Genomic DNA, 14,372 nt, shown 5'->3' on the forward strand with positions numbered 1-14,372 from the left:
AAAAAAGGACCAACTGTTGCATCGTGTATGAATAAAAGTTTCATTTGTACTTCTGTCCTTGAGGGTTTGGGAACTATGACTAGGATGTATGTGGCTGAGCTGATGGACAGTTGTTCTCAATTCTTGTGATTAGTCTTTTGGATTACTTAGTCCTGGCACAGTCAATAGCCTCAGAAATAAGTAATTAATATACTATCTATATGGGAGGCCTATTTTATGCAGGTTCTCATAATTAACCTAAGGATAATACACATTCAACAACTTCAGCTATTATCTCATTGTGGTTAGTCTTCCTAGTTCACTAAGTGCCACTAGTAATTCTAAGAATAAGCTATATTTAGTGGGAGAAAGAAAAAAACTCCTAAAAGGTATAGCACCAATGTTTAGGGCAAATGAGTAAATGGGATGGTAAAAACTAAAACTTTTGCACATCTGCTCACCTTTTATTTTGCTCTTGTTTTCTCTGACCAGGACAGTAATCTTCAGACCAGAAAGGACAAAACAAAAGTATCTAGTAGTGAATTGAAAGGCCACATAAAGAGCAATATAGGAACACTTCTAAATAATTCCAGATGAACAAAACCTTTGGATGCTGAAAGTATTGGTAATAAAATTATAGAGACATTGTCAGTGAAGAACCAGAAATGAACAACAGGATTAAAGTCAGGCAGATATTAACTCAATTTCTAAAACAGCAGAGTCTAAAAATTATAGGCTACTGAATTTGACTGCATTTCCTAGAAAATTTGTCGAATATATTATTAAAGGGTAATTAGTAAACAACTAGAATAGGAAGCAATGATCACCTCTAAAACAATAATGCTACACTAAATCCATGTCTCCTTTTGGTGAGGGAATAAATATTTATATATCTATAAAAATTTATAAATATCATATATAAATGTATGCACATTTTATATATTATGTAATTATATATAAATTTATCTATTATATAATTTATGTACAAATTTATCAATTATATAGCATATATTGTATAATTTACATATATATGTTATTATTATTATCCCCATTTTACAACTAAGAAAACCGAAGCAAACAGAGAGGTTAAGTGATTTATTCAGTCATACAAAAAGTATATGAGACTGGATTTGAATTCAGATCTTCCCAAATTAAGACTCGGTGTGCTCTATCCACAGATCTGATGGGAAGACAGATTTTAGTAAGAATCACAAAATAGAGGTCATGCACAAGAAGACAGATTTTGATCCATGACAGCTATTTTGTTCTACTTCAGAAATATATAATGAGTTGTTCTGAAATCTGTATGTTAACCATGGCATTGCTGACCTCATGGTTTTTAAAAGAGTTGTGATTATATTATTAGCTTGAAATTATAAATAGACCAATTTTTTTAAAGAGCATTGAAGAGACTTTATAAGAGAGACTGGGTCAAATAAAATTGACTACAGGTTAAATTTTAAAAGACAGTATAACTGTGTTAAGTTATGGAATTTAAAAATATATTTTCCTTTATTCTATAGTTTGATATTTATTTTGTAAAGTCAGTTAACTACTCTATTCCTTCCAATTTTAAGTAAAAATGTATCCTTCCATGTTATTAATAATAATCATGTTAATAATTGCTATACATATTTTTAATTATTTACAAACACATTAAATGCATTATCTCCTTTACCTGTCCCCAGGAGCCTGCCAGGATACATAATAATGATGCATGTGTGTGTTTTTGAATTTCCTTGAGATCTTTCAGTTCCTGTTCTACTCCGGGCTGGAGAATATGTCTCTATGTTACCTACCCTACCCTAAACTGAAGAAGTACAGAGTTCAAAGAATTGCAAGTTTGGTGTAATGACTTCAGCTTGAATGAAATGGAATGATTTAGTACCAGAACTGAATTTGACTCTTCCTATCTATGAGATCTTGGGAAAAGTCATTTCTTTTTTCCAGTCTCAATTTTCTCATTATAAAACGAGGACATTAAACTAAAAAGTTAGACTAGATGGTATCTGAGCTTCCTTGGATATTACTTAATCCCAAGATTCCACATTACTTAATAGCCCTCTTTAGAACTTCCTAAACCAATAAACAGTTCCTGAACTTTGTTACAGTGAATTGTAACCCTTATAATAGGTATGTCCCTTGAGCCCTTTGAAGTAGGTAACTTTTGTGGAGTTTGTTCTGAAAGATCTCATTTTGTTTGTTTGTTTGTTTTTGGTCCAGATCCAGGATCACATTAGTGGAAACATATCCCAGTGTAGAAACTCCCTTTGTTGATGATGCAAGTCTTAGTCTTAGAAGTTGCTTAGGATACTAACTTGAGTACTAATTAACTGACTGATTGATTGACTGATTGATAATTAAGCAGTAAGTGACTTACCCATGGTTCCTCAGTTGTTGCAGGAAAAGCAAGATGTGAGCACAGCTATTCCTGATTCAAAGGCTAGTCTTCTATCCACTATTACCATACTGCCTTTCTTTTCATAACATATGAGGGGAAAAATAATCTAACCTGTTTTCCCAGATAATAAGAATTAATAATAGTTATTTTCACCAGCTAATAATGGGTTTTCCAAGTGCTTTATAGAAGATCATAGATTTCAAACTAGAAGAGACCTTTGGGGCCACTAGATGCAATAATATCTATAAAGAATTTTATAAACCTTAAAGCACTATAGAAATTATTTTCAGATTTAGCTTTTAAAGGCACTTATTAAGTACGTACTATGTATCAGGCACTGTGTTGAGCATGTCGTTTGAGCCTTACAATCACCCTGGGAGGTAGATAGTGTTATTATATAAATTTTACAGATGAAAAAACTGAGGCAAACAGGGATTGTGACTCACCTAGGGTCCCACAGCTAGTAATATCCGAGGGTGAATCTGAACTCAGGTGCTCCTGACTCCAAGTTCACGACTCTGTCTACCCTGTCCCTGAGCTAATATCCTCATTTTACAGGTGACACTGTTTACACTGTCCCCCATTGCTGAAGAGCCAGGTGTATTACCTTTCACCCCTTCTCCATCATTCTCTGGTGTACTTAATGGGATTTGGGGAGAGTTTAGGCTCTTACCAACCCCTACTGATGATACTCCCTCAATGATGGAGGTAAATGACCTGCATCTCCATTCAGATTATCTTTCACAAAGGCAAATTTACTTCAAAGGTATATTAACAAGCATACTCCACAACAGGTGATGCTTAATCCCCCTCTTCTCCTCCTCTCTCTCTGAGGAGGGCAGAGATTAAATTTAGATAAATGTAGTTACTACAGTGCAGTACAAAGTCCTAAATTTCCAGTCCAAAGCCCCTACTAAGCTCAAGTCCCAGGCGTCTTGGCATCTCTGGGCTTCCTTGCCTGGCTTATTCACTACAAGATCCTGCCTAGAATTCCAGCTCCAAAATCACTGTAGCTTGAAATCCTGGGTTTGGTGGGGATTGCCTCCGTTGGCATATGAAATTGTACCCTCAGAAATCCCAAGTCCATTTCTCAGGGCCACAGGATCATAAAAAAGGGGGTGGGAGAGGTATCCCCCCCTCTTTTCAATTCAGTTATGGTGTCCAAATTGTGGGTGAACCCCAAGTGATCCTCACCCTTTGGATGCAACTGGAAAAGCACACACAGGAAAAAGAGGGAGTCTGTTCTCCTGCTCTAGCTACACAATCAAATGAGGCTACTGCCACTTACCTGGAAGTGGATCCCAGGATAGTTTCTCCCAGAAACAGGTACCTGGCATTTTCCAAGTGGCTGTCTTCATTTTGGGTGATTTGGCAATATGCAAAGCGAGTGTACATTGCATACAAATAAGGAAGTTGAGATTCTAGGAAATCATTTGACTTGTCCATGGTGGCACTATTTGTAAAACTCAGAATTAGAATTTGAACCCAAGATCTCTGACTTCTTTTATGTCCCTTTTTTTTGAATTTTTTTTTTATTTTCCCCTACTGGAATATACTGCTCCCAATATTAATGTTAAATTGATCTTCACAACAACCAACTGAGATGGTTCCTATCGGTCTCATTTCATAGATTAAGAAATTGAGACTAAGAGATGCTAAATAATTTGCCTAGAGGTCATAAAGCTAAATAAATATCTGAGTCAGGATTTCTACTCAGGTCTATCGGACTCCAAGTCCAGCACTCTATCCTTCACCAAATTGCTTCCCCATTTCTACTTGAAAAGATGGATATTATTTAGGGATGCTCTTTTCCTTATCGTCCAAGGAATGGTAGCTTTAGAACTGACCTCCATCTTTTCTTGTCATTTCCTACCTTGTCATTTCCTTCTCCAGTTCATTTTCCAGATTTCTTATTGTCCAAGGAACGGTAACTTTAAGACCAGCTTGAAAGATTGGTTTTTATAGAGTTAAAGAATAGCATCTGACCTTTTTTCCAGGGTCCATCTCTTAGAACCCAAAGTCATTCACCAAGTAAAGGCTTTGAGGGATTCTCTAAAGATTTATAGCTTTTATTCATGGGTAAGAGATGAAGCTGAGGGCAGTTAAATGGTGAAGTGGATAGATTGCCAGACCTGGCACTCAAAAAGATCTGAGTTCGTATCTGACCTCAGATACATACTAACTTTTTCAAAGAAGAACCTGGGGGAAAAAAAAAGTTAGATGTCATTCTTTAACCCTATAAAAACCAACTATGTGAGCTGAGGTCGGTCTTAAAGCTACCATACCTCGGACAACAAGAAATCTGAAAAATGAGTTAGAGAAGGAAATAGCAGACCATTCCAATAGCTTTGCCAAGAAAACCCCAAATGGAGTCATGAAGTGTCAGACACAATTAAAATGAATGAACAATGATACTAAGAGATTAGGCTACATGGTGAACAACTCGGGGTCACTCCTTGTCCAAGACTACCCAGACCTTTGTCTCTTTCTCACCCACGAAGGCATTTACTCATGTTGGACCAAGCTATTGATTTCTATTATTAGATTTTTATGTAACCACAAACTGACAGGTACCAGGTTTCTGCATTACAGGACTTCTGTGCTATAAATATCCTTTTCTTCTTCTTCAGGGAAGCGTGTCTGACCAAAATATGTGAAGCCGTGTAACAAGCTAGTAAAAGAGGATAGAGGTTTAAATGTCAGCTAAGACAATGTTCATTTTCCTTCTACCCTCAAAAAAATAAAAAAATAAAATCATTTGTGAAGCTCTTTGAGCTGTTGAACTAAAACGCTCACTGTTTGAAGTTCATCCTGAAAATCCTTTTGCAAAATATTTGCTGAAACACAGTAATGTAGGAATTGTAGGGGATTAAGATTTGTTCGGTCCCTCCTCCCCCACACCTATCTCCCTTAAGCTGGTTTCTGCAGACAAGGGAGTTTAAATCCCAGTGTCAGAGACCTAGATATCAAAAACAATATATCTCAACCTGGCCAGCCCATCTTCCTATCCTCCCACCCCCACCCAAAAAAAGTTCTAACTTTCTCATTGAAGAAATACCACACTGAAAGCTAAATGTGCCTCAGTGAGCAAACCAAGGTGCCCTTGTCTGATCCTTACATGGCTTTCCTTGGGGATCATGCTGTTGGGGCAGAGGGTTTTCAGTGGTCCATAGATTTAGAACCAGGAAACCTTGGTTCAAAGTCCTCCCATGCCACTCATAATCTGTGTGCCCTTATTCTTGGCAGTTAGATGGTACAGTGGATAGAGCACCAGTCTTGGAGTAAGAAAATGTGAGTTCAAATCTGCCCTCAGACATTTATTTTTGTGTGTGTGTGTGTGCCTTTGGACAAGTCATTCTCTCTTTATCTCTGTTCCTTATCTGTAGAGAAGAAAATGGCAAACTGCTCCAATATTGCCCATGGGCAAAAGTTCATGAGATCATGTAGAATTAGACAAGACCAAACAACAACACAAATCATTTAACCTGGGAGGGCCTTGGTTTCATGGGAACAAACAGAAAGGTTAAGAACCAGAAGGAAGCTTAAAGGTCATTTAATTTAACTCTTTTGTTTTAAAAAAGGGGGAAGCTAAAACCCAGAGAGTTTAAGTGCTTTTCCAATGCGCCATAGTTGGTAAATTAACATACATAAATTCTCATGATTCAAATGATTTTCCAATAGAAACAAGAGTTTAATGCTTTTTTTTTTTAATTTTGATGTCCATATTTTCCTAGAAATGACTACAAAGGCACATTTAATTTTTAAAAAAGCAACCCGGAATTCAAGCTCATCTGCAATTTGGTTCCATCCTACTGGGTGAGTAAAGCATCATAAGCCACAATTTTTTCAACAGGCAGTGGGCTCAGTGGATAGAGCACTAGACTTGGGCTCAGGAAGATCTCAGTTCAAATTCACTCTCAAATACTAGCTGTATGACCTTAGGCAAGTCATTTATCTTTTGACTGCTTCAGCTTCCTCAACTATATAATGAAAGATAACTATAGAACCTATCTTCCAAGGTGGTTCTAAAGAGAAAATATATTTATAATGAGTGTTGAGCAGTGCCTTGGTACATGATGTTTAATAAATGCTTGTTTCCTTCTTTCCTCTCTTCCTCCCTTCCTTTCTTCCTCTCTTCCTCCCTTTCTTCCTTCCTTTCCTCCTGCCTTCTTTCCCTCCCTTCCCTCCTCTCTTCCTTCCTCCCTCCCTCCCTTCCTTCCTTCCTTTTCTCCTTCTTTTCTTCCTTCTTTCTTTCCTTATTTCCTTTTCAAATCTGGGTCCATTTAATTTTGAAATAAGATCCTCCTCAAGGTCATGGAATTCAGTATGATGTCTTTGGTAGGAGACTTTTACAAGCAGATTTGAGGAGACATTTAGATAGACAGTGATTTGATTTTTTTTTTATGAGAAAATGGTCTAGGGATACAGGCTCCTATTTAGTGTTTCAAATTGTCCTGTCAAAAGGACATGCAACATAAAGTAAGTTGTTGGTTGTCCTATTTCCTTCAGAAATGGAAGTCTTTCTGCATTCTTGAGTTTCTATCTCATCAGCCCCAATAGTCTCACCTGTGCTAGGCAAGGTAGACTGGTCTTTAAAAAACACATTGTTTTCAGTGAATTCTTCTCTTTTTGATCCTTTCTCATGTTATTCTTCACAATACCCAAAGGTCTCAAAGTTTTTTGTTTCTTTGGCTGGTTTTTTGGGTCTCAAAGTTTTGACTTGAATGTTAGCCAAACTCAAACCCCTGCCTTGGATCCTGAACCCATAAAGATCAAAAACCTTTCCATTTCTGGCATAAGTTTTATGCTTTCCTTTAAAGCAACGGGCTCAAAGGGTCATGACAATATCACATTGTTAGTTTGTTTTCATTTTTTTTCCCACTTTCACCAGTTATGTTTAAGGGTTTTAGATAAGATGTGGCCAGAAATGGAACTAGGATAGGGCAAATGAGACTTTGAACCAAGCACAAAAGCACTTATAATCCTTTAGAAACTTAGAAAAATAACTTTTTCATATATAAATAGCAGGAATGTTAAGTTTAAAAAGGAAACTAAGAGATAATAAATTTCTTCCCCTAGAATCCCAGGGGAGTAGTTTCTCAGCTCGGCCTCATCCTGATCTCTTAGATCCTGGCCCTACGACATTTCTTCTCCCATTTATGGGGCACTGTTTTTTGACATCTCATCAACCTACCCATCTGCAGAATTTATCTCAAAAATTGTTTTTCTATGCATATTTTCTTTCATTTGCCCCAGATTTAAAAATTGTTTTTATAGGTTTAGGTATAACTATAAAGTAAGCAATTAATAAGATTTGTTGAATACCAAGCATTGTGCTAAGGGCTAAAGAGACAAATAAAACAAAAAAGAGACAGTCTATGTCTTCAGGAATCTCTCATTTTAATGGAAGAGTGCTGAAAGTCTGAAAGCAGAGAAATGAAAATTCCCAGAATATGGGCATGGCTTTGAAGCTCAAAAAGTCAGAACTGGGAGCAGAATAGAGGTGGGTAAGTCTGGTCTCCTCTACAAGATGGAGGCCCCAAATGGAAAAAGTGGGGCAAGCCTGGAAAAGGGCTATCCCATCATTAGAAGATAACAGGACTTGTTGAATATTTAGAATGATGAAGCCCTAAGTATCAAGAGAAGCTCCAGAATGAAACAGCAACTGAGATATGGTTTTGAAATTCTAAAAGTCAGGAACAGAGTTGGAAGGAGAATGAAATTTGGCTGTCCAAGAACCCTCCACAAAATGGTGGCCTGGGAGAAACAAGCAATGGGAAAGAGAACCAGCCTGATGGAGGGACCAAAATAAGTACATGGCACCAATGCCCCTGATGGTAAATGGTTGTTATTTTTTCACAGGCCTCTCTTTTAAGAAGGGAAGTGTCCAAAAATTGCCATAAAGAACAAATAAGAGAAATATAGTGGTTGACATAAGAATGGGTGTGGATGGGTTCAAGCAAGCTAAGAGGTCAACAGTGTAGACATTCAACTGAAGAAAGAGAGCCCATCTGGGGCAGTCTATTAGTAAACATTTATTAAGCACCTTCCATGTGCTGAGCACTGTGCTAAGGGTAGAGATACAAAAAAAAATTTTTCAAAAGGCAATTCCTGCCCTCAATGAGCTTACAATCTAGTAGTAAATGAAACAGTCCAAGGAAGGAAAGGAAGCAAGCATTTATTAAGTGCCCACTGTATGCTAGTCTCTGTGCTAATCACTTTACAAATATCTCATTAATCTTCAAAGCAAAGCCATGAGGTAATTTCTATTATTATCTCCATTTATAGTCGAGGAAACTGAGACAGACAGAAGTTAAGTATAAAAGGGAAGATGCAGCTACAGGAAAGAAGACATCTTGTCAACCATAGAAGAATATCAAAGTGAAATCTAAAAAAAATATGCTAGATATGGGAAAAATGGTAGTCCCAAAGCAGCACCTCAACCATCTCTAGAGAAAAAGGTCTGCTTGTCATAAGTGAAGAAATATTCACCAAAAAAGATGAGTTTAAAATTGAGATTTTTCTAAGAGCTCAAACTATGGTTTCTTTATGATCTGGACTTGTTCACCAAACACAAACAGCTGTTCTGTCTTCCTGCCAAAAAGATTGTGGACTCAGTTCTAGAGGATTATATGAGTTATAAGAAATCATGTGGAAACATAGAAAATAAGGACTATGCTGTTAATGAACTTGTGGTATGGATCAAAGAATAAATACCTCATTGCAATGTTGGGCATTCAACTACTCTACAAACCTGAGAGAACAGAGGATGATGAAAATCCTAGCAGATTGTCCCAGTGCCCCAATGTCAGAAGTCTATAGAACACCAATCATATCTTATGCTAATTATTTGTACAAATTAAAGTAATGCTGGCCTACACCCTTCTGGAAGAGATGTATTTGGTTTTATTATTAAAATATTTACATGACTTCTTCTTAGCATAAAATTCTTCAGCTTTGTTGCATGGCAGTGACAATGAGGTTGTTCTTCCTGAGCATCACAGGAAAGTTATGTAAATGTCTGACATTATTTATTCTTTGAATCTTGCTTTTTTAATTCGTTTGTTGAACAGATTACATTTATGTATATAATATACATATATGCATACAAATATACATATAGATTATATATGCCATATGGATATACATACATATATTAATGTACATATATTGTGTTGTACACATAATGTTACATATGTATATATACACATATATTAAATCTAATATGTTAGTACATACTAACCTAAAGAGGGCTGATCATGGAATCAGAAACATAGAAATTGAAGGAAACTCAAAATCTAAATGGTTCAAACATCTTATTTTTTCAGAGGGGATCTCTACTGTGGTGAGATTATTTTATAAATCACTATTTAAATGGGCAACTAACAAAGTTCATTTGTAAGAAAAAAAGATCAAGAATATCAAAGGAAATAATGAAAAAAAAATGTGAAGGACAGGGGCCTAGCAGTACCAGATCTTAAACTGTACTATAAAGCAGTGGCCATCAAAACAATATGGTACTGGCTAAGAGACAGAAGGGAGGATCAATGGAATAGACTTGGGGTAAATGCCCTCAGCAAGATAGTATATGATAAACCCAAAGATCCTGGATTCTGAGACAAAAACTTTGACAAAAATTGCTGGGAAAATTGGAAAACAGTATAGGAAAGATTAGATAAAGATCAACATCTCACATCCTAGACCAAGATAAATTCAGAATGGGTAAGTGACTTAAATATAAATAAGGAAACTGTAAATAAATTAGGTGAACATAGAATAATATACCTGTCAGATCTATGGGAAAGGAAAGAATTTAAGATTGTGCAAGTGATAGAGACTATCACAAAATGTAAAATGAATAATTTTGAGTACATTAAATTAAAAAGGTTTTGTACAAATAAAACCAATACAACCAAAATTATATGAGAAACAACAAATTGGGGGAAAAAATCTTTATAACAAAAACCTCAGACGAAAGTCTAATTACTCAAATTTATAAGAAACTAAATCAATTGTACAAAAAAAAAAATCAAGCCATTACTCAAATCATAAATGGGCAAGGGACATGAATAGGCAAATTTCAGATAAAAAAATCAAAACTATCAATAAGCACATAAAAAATGCTCTAAATCTCTAATAATTTGAGAAAAGCAAATCAAAACAACTCTGAGGTGCCACCTCACATCTAGCAGGTTGGCTAATATGACAGCAAAGAAAAGTAATAAATGTTGGAGGAGATGTGGCAAATTTTAGACCTAATGCATTGCTGGTGGAGTTGTAAATTGATCCAACCATTCTGGAAGGCACTTTGGAATTATGCCTAAAGGGCTTCAAAAGATCCAGCCATAACACTTTTGTTTGTACCCCAAAGAGATAATAAGGAAAAAGATTCGTACAAAAATATTTATAGTCGTGTTCTTTGTGGTGGCAAAAAATTGGAAAATGAGAGGGTGTCCATCGATTGGGGAATGGCAGAACAAATTGTGGTATCTGCTGGTGATGGAATACTATTGTGCTCAAAGGAATGATGAACTGGAGGAATTCCATGTGAACTGGAAAGACCTCCAGGAATTGATGCAGAGTGAAAGGAGCAGATCCAGGAGAACATTGTACACAGAGACGGATACACTGTGGCACAATCAAATATGATGGACTGCTCTACTAGCAGCAATGGAATGATAAAGGACAATTCTGAGGGACTAGTGAGAAAGAACGCCATCCACTTCCAGAGAAAGAAAAAAACATTTAAACATTTGCTTGACCACATGGTTCAATGTGGATGTGATTAGGGATACTGACTCTAAATGATCACTCTATTGCAAATATTAATAATATAGAAATAGGTCTTGATCAATGATACATGTAAAACCCAGTGGAATTGCTTGTTGGCTATGGGAGGGGGGAGAGAAAGGGGAAGGAAAGAATATCAATCATGTAACCATGGAAAACTATTCTAAATTAATCAATTAAATAAAAAAAATTTAAAAATGATAAAAAATAACAATAATAAAGAAAAATATATCACCAAGAAAAAAAATTTTTAAATGGGCAACTAGATGGCACAGTGGATAGGGTACTAGGAATCAGGAAGACCTGAGTTAAAATCCCATCTCAGACACTTACTAGTGTCATTTAAGTCACTTTACCCTGTTTGCCTCAGTTTCTTCATCTGTAAAATGAGCTGAAGAAGGAAATGGCAAACCACTCTAGTATCTTTGCCAAGAAAACCCCAAATAGGTTCATGAAGAGTCAGTTAAACAACAACAAAATTATTTAGATGCATTTGAAGAGTATCTACCCAAGAAGAATGTAGGCAAGCCCCTGGGTACCTTCCTGAGAGAATGCAGAGCTCCTTGGTTTCCAGTGACTAGGGTTACCTTCAAGAAAATTGAATGAAAGGATAATCTCAGGAGCTCTCTTCTAAAGCCATCTGCAAGCTCCCACTCTACTTTGAAGAAGCCATTCTTAATTCTTTGTGGAAAAAACTGAATATGGACATAGGCTTCCCTCCCCATAGGATCATGTCTGCTTTGCTATATGCTATCTGTATTCCGAATGACAGAAGTTGAAAAGGATGCTTAAAATAGGGTAAGCTGGTCCCTCAGCTTGATTTCTTATACATCACAGAATGAGCAACTCTTTTAGCAAAAGTCCATCCTCCTGAGTCCCAGCCAATCAATCATCTTGAAGGCAGCTATGATCACTGGAAACCAATCAGGAGTATTATGTTCTCTCAGCAAGGGACCTGTGGACATGCCCAGACTTTCCATGGAAAAGCGTCACTCAAATGCCTCCAGAAAATGACTTCCTCCCTGAAATGTTATCCAACTGATTGGGAAAAAAACTTGTCTAATTAATCTCAGGTTCCTCAATTAACCTCTTCTCTCTATAAACATTCTATACTAGCTATAACATTTGTTACTTAAGCATTCTCTGTTGTTTATAACAGAAAATATAAAATGTTTCAGTCTCTCCTCTTCTTTCAATTGTTAATGGTATATATGTAATAATGGACATAGAGAATAATAAAGATATATAAGCTGTTTTATAGCACAGTTAACAAAGTGGCTTGAACTCTGATATTTCTATTCCTTTGACATTAAGCACTCTTATGATGAATTAATACAGAATGACAAAAAAGAACAGTTCTGATTCCTAATATCTAGTTCCAAAAGCTTAACTCATCATTTACAACCAAAGATTCATTCATTGGTGCTCATTTTGGCTTGGTTTAGTTTGGCTTGGTTTTGGAACAGAAAGTAAACAGATTCTCCTTAAAATTTAACTATGTTATTCCATGGGCATTTTCTCTTGGCTCAGATTATTGAACAGTGACTCGCATTATGTTTTTTCTATGTTGATTCTAATGTACATTCTAAAAGATTTGAAGAAATGCCTTAGGGAATCTCTCTGGTCTGATGGGAAAGCTCTGTAAGAACTTCCAGCAGCTGTTTTACAAGTCTTGGAAATAATTTTTTTTCTAATTTGAAAAATGTTAAAATTAAAAAGAGTTCTTCACCATTGTAACCCCTCAGATATCATTATTCAACATTCCATTGAGTGCCAACATCAAGTAGGGTTCAAAAGAGGTATTTGTTTCCCAAAAGGTTTATCAGTATCATGAAAGATGACCTTTAAAGAGTTGAATAGGTTTCCTATTGACTTAAAAAATCTCCAAATATCTTGATCAATGATACATGTAAAACCCAGTGGAATTGCTCATTGGCTACTGGAGTAGGGTGGGAAGAGGAGAGGGAAGGAACATGAATCATGTAGCCATGGAAAAATATTCTTAATTAGTTAACTAATTAATTAATTAGAAAGTTTTCAAGTAAAAAATCTCCAAATATTCCTGTCCATGGATTGTATTGCTTTCATAGTAGTAAAACACCCACAAGTCTCTTCAATGAGAATATTATTCTAAAGAGATCAATCTAACCAGATCCACTAAAAAAGCAAAATGAGTGAAAAATGCATAAGGTCGAAATTACAACATGTGGTTGGATGCCCACTGAGTCAATTCTTATTTCTGGCAGCCCAAAGCATCATTTTAATATTGTATGATCATGGATTTAGAAATATAAAAAAAGCTTAGAAATGATCTAGTCCAAAACTTTCATTTTTCATATGAGGAACTGAAGCCTAGACAGATGATATGATTTGACCTCGGTCACAAATATATACAGAGTTTGAATTTAAACTGATGCCCATGACACTAAATCCAGCATTCTTTTTTTTTTATAATATTAACATTCTCCAGGTGATGTGATATGTCTGTGAATCATAGAGCCCCATGATGTCAGAAAAAAAAATCAAACTTGAAGGTTAGGAGAAAGGTGAGCAAGAAAGGTGCTGCAATATATCCCATATTATCAATATAGGGAGCATTATATAAGATATCATTAAAGAAATGTATGATGAGTGAGAGGTGACAGAGAATCTCAGTCTTATAGTATTAACTCCATTACCTGTACCCAAGCAAAATTTCTACCTTTAATTTTTACTACTCCCAATAAATTTCTTGGTCCTAATCACGTTGTGTTTTGTTATTTCTGTGCTTTTAGTTAAGCTATGATTTCTATTTGGAATGTCTTCCTCCTTCTCTATACCTGCCACATCATACCTATATTTTCAGATCCAGTTCAAATATCATTGCCTTCATGATGCCTTCTCTGATTCAACTATCTAAATATAAACTCTCCTTTCTGAAGATCCTTCTGTAAACTTCCAGATTCTCTGTAGAGATGGTGGTTTAGAATTGAAAGGACTTGACACTTTGGTATGACATAGAAAATATTCAGTGGTCCCTCCCAGCCTGTAACAAGGAAAAGGAGGAGGAGCAGAGGAAAAGGGGGTGCTAAGTCTATGAAAATGATAAAGAAACAAAGCAGGAAGGGAGAGAAGGAAGAAGGGAGAAGAAGAAAGGAGGAAGGAGCGAAGAAAGAAAGGAAGGAAGGAAGGAAGGAAGGAAGGAAGGAAGGAAGGAAGGAAG

General features: G+C 36.1%; 1 pseudogene; it reads left to right on the plus strand.

The window, feature by feature from the left end:
- The first annotated feature begins 8,880 nt into the window (after nucleotides 1–8,880).
- Nucleotides 8,881–9,397, plus strand: LOC123244767 (annotated as a pseudogene).
- The last annotated feature ends 4,975 nt before the right edge of the window (nucleotides 9,398–14,372 follow it).

Source organism: Gracilinanus agilis, chromosome 4 (genome assembly GCF_016433145.1).
Source record: "Gracilinanus agilis isolate LMUSP501 chromosome 4, AgileGrace, whole genome shotgun sequence".
NCBI classification, from domain to species: domain Eukaryota; kingdom Metazoa; phylum Chordata; class Mammalia; order Didelphimorphia; family Didelphidae; genus Gracilinanus; species Gracilinanus agilis.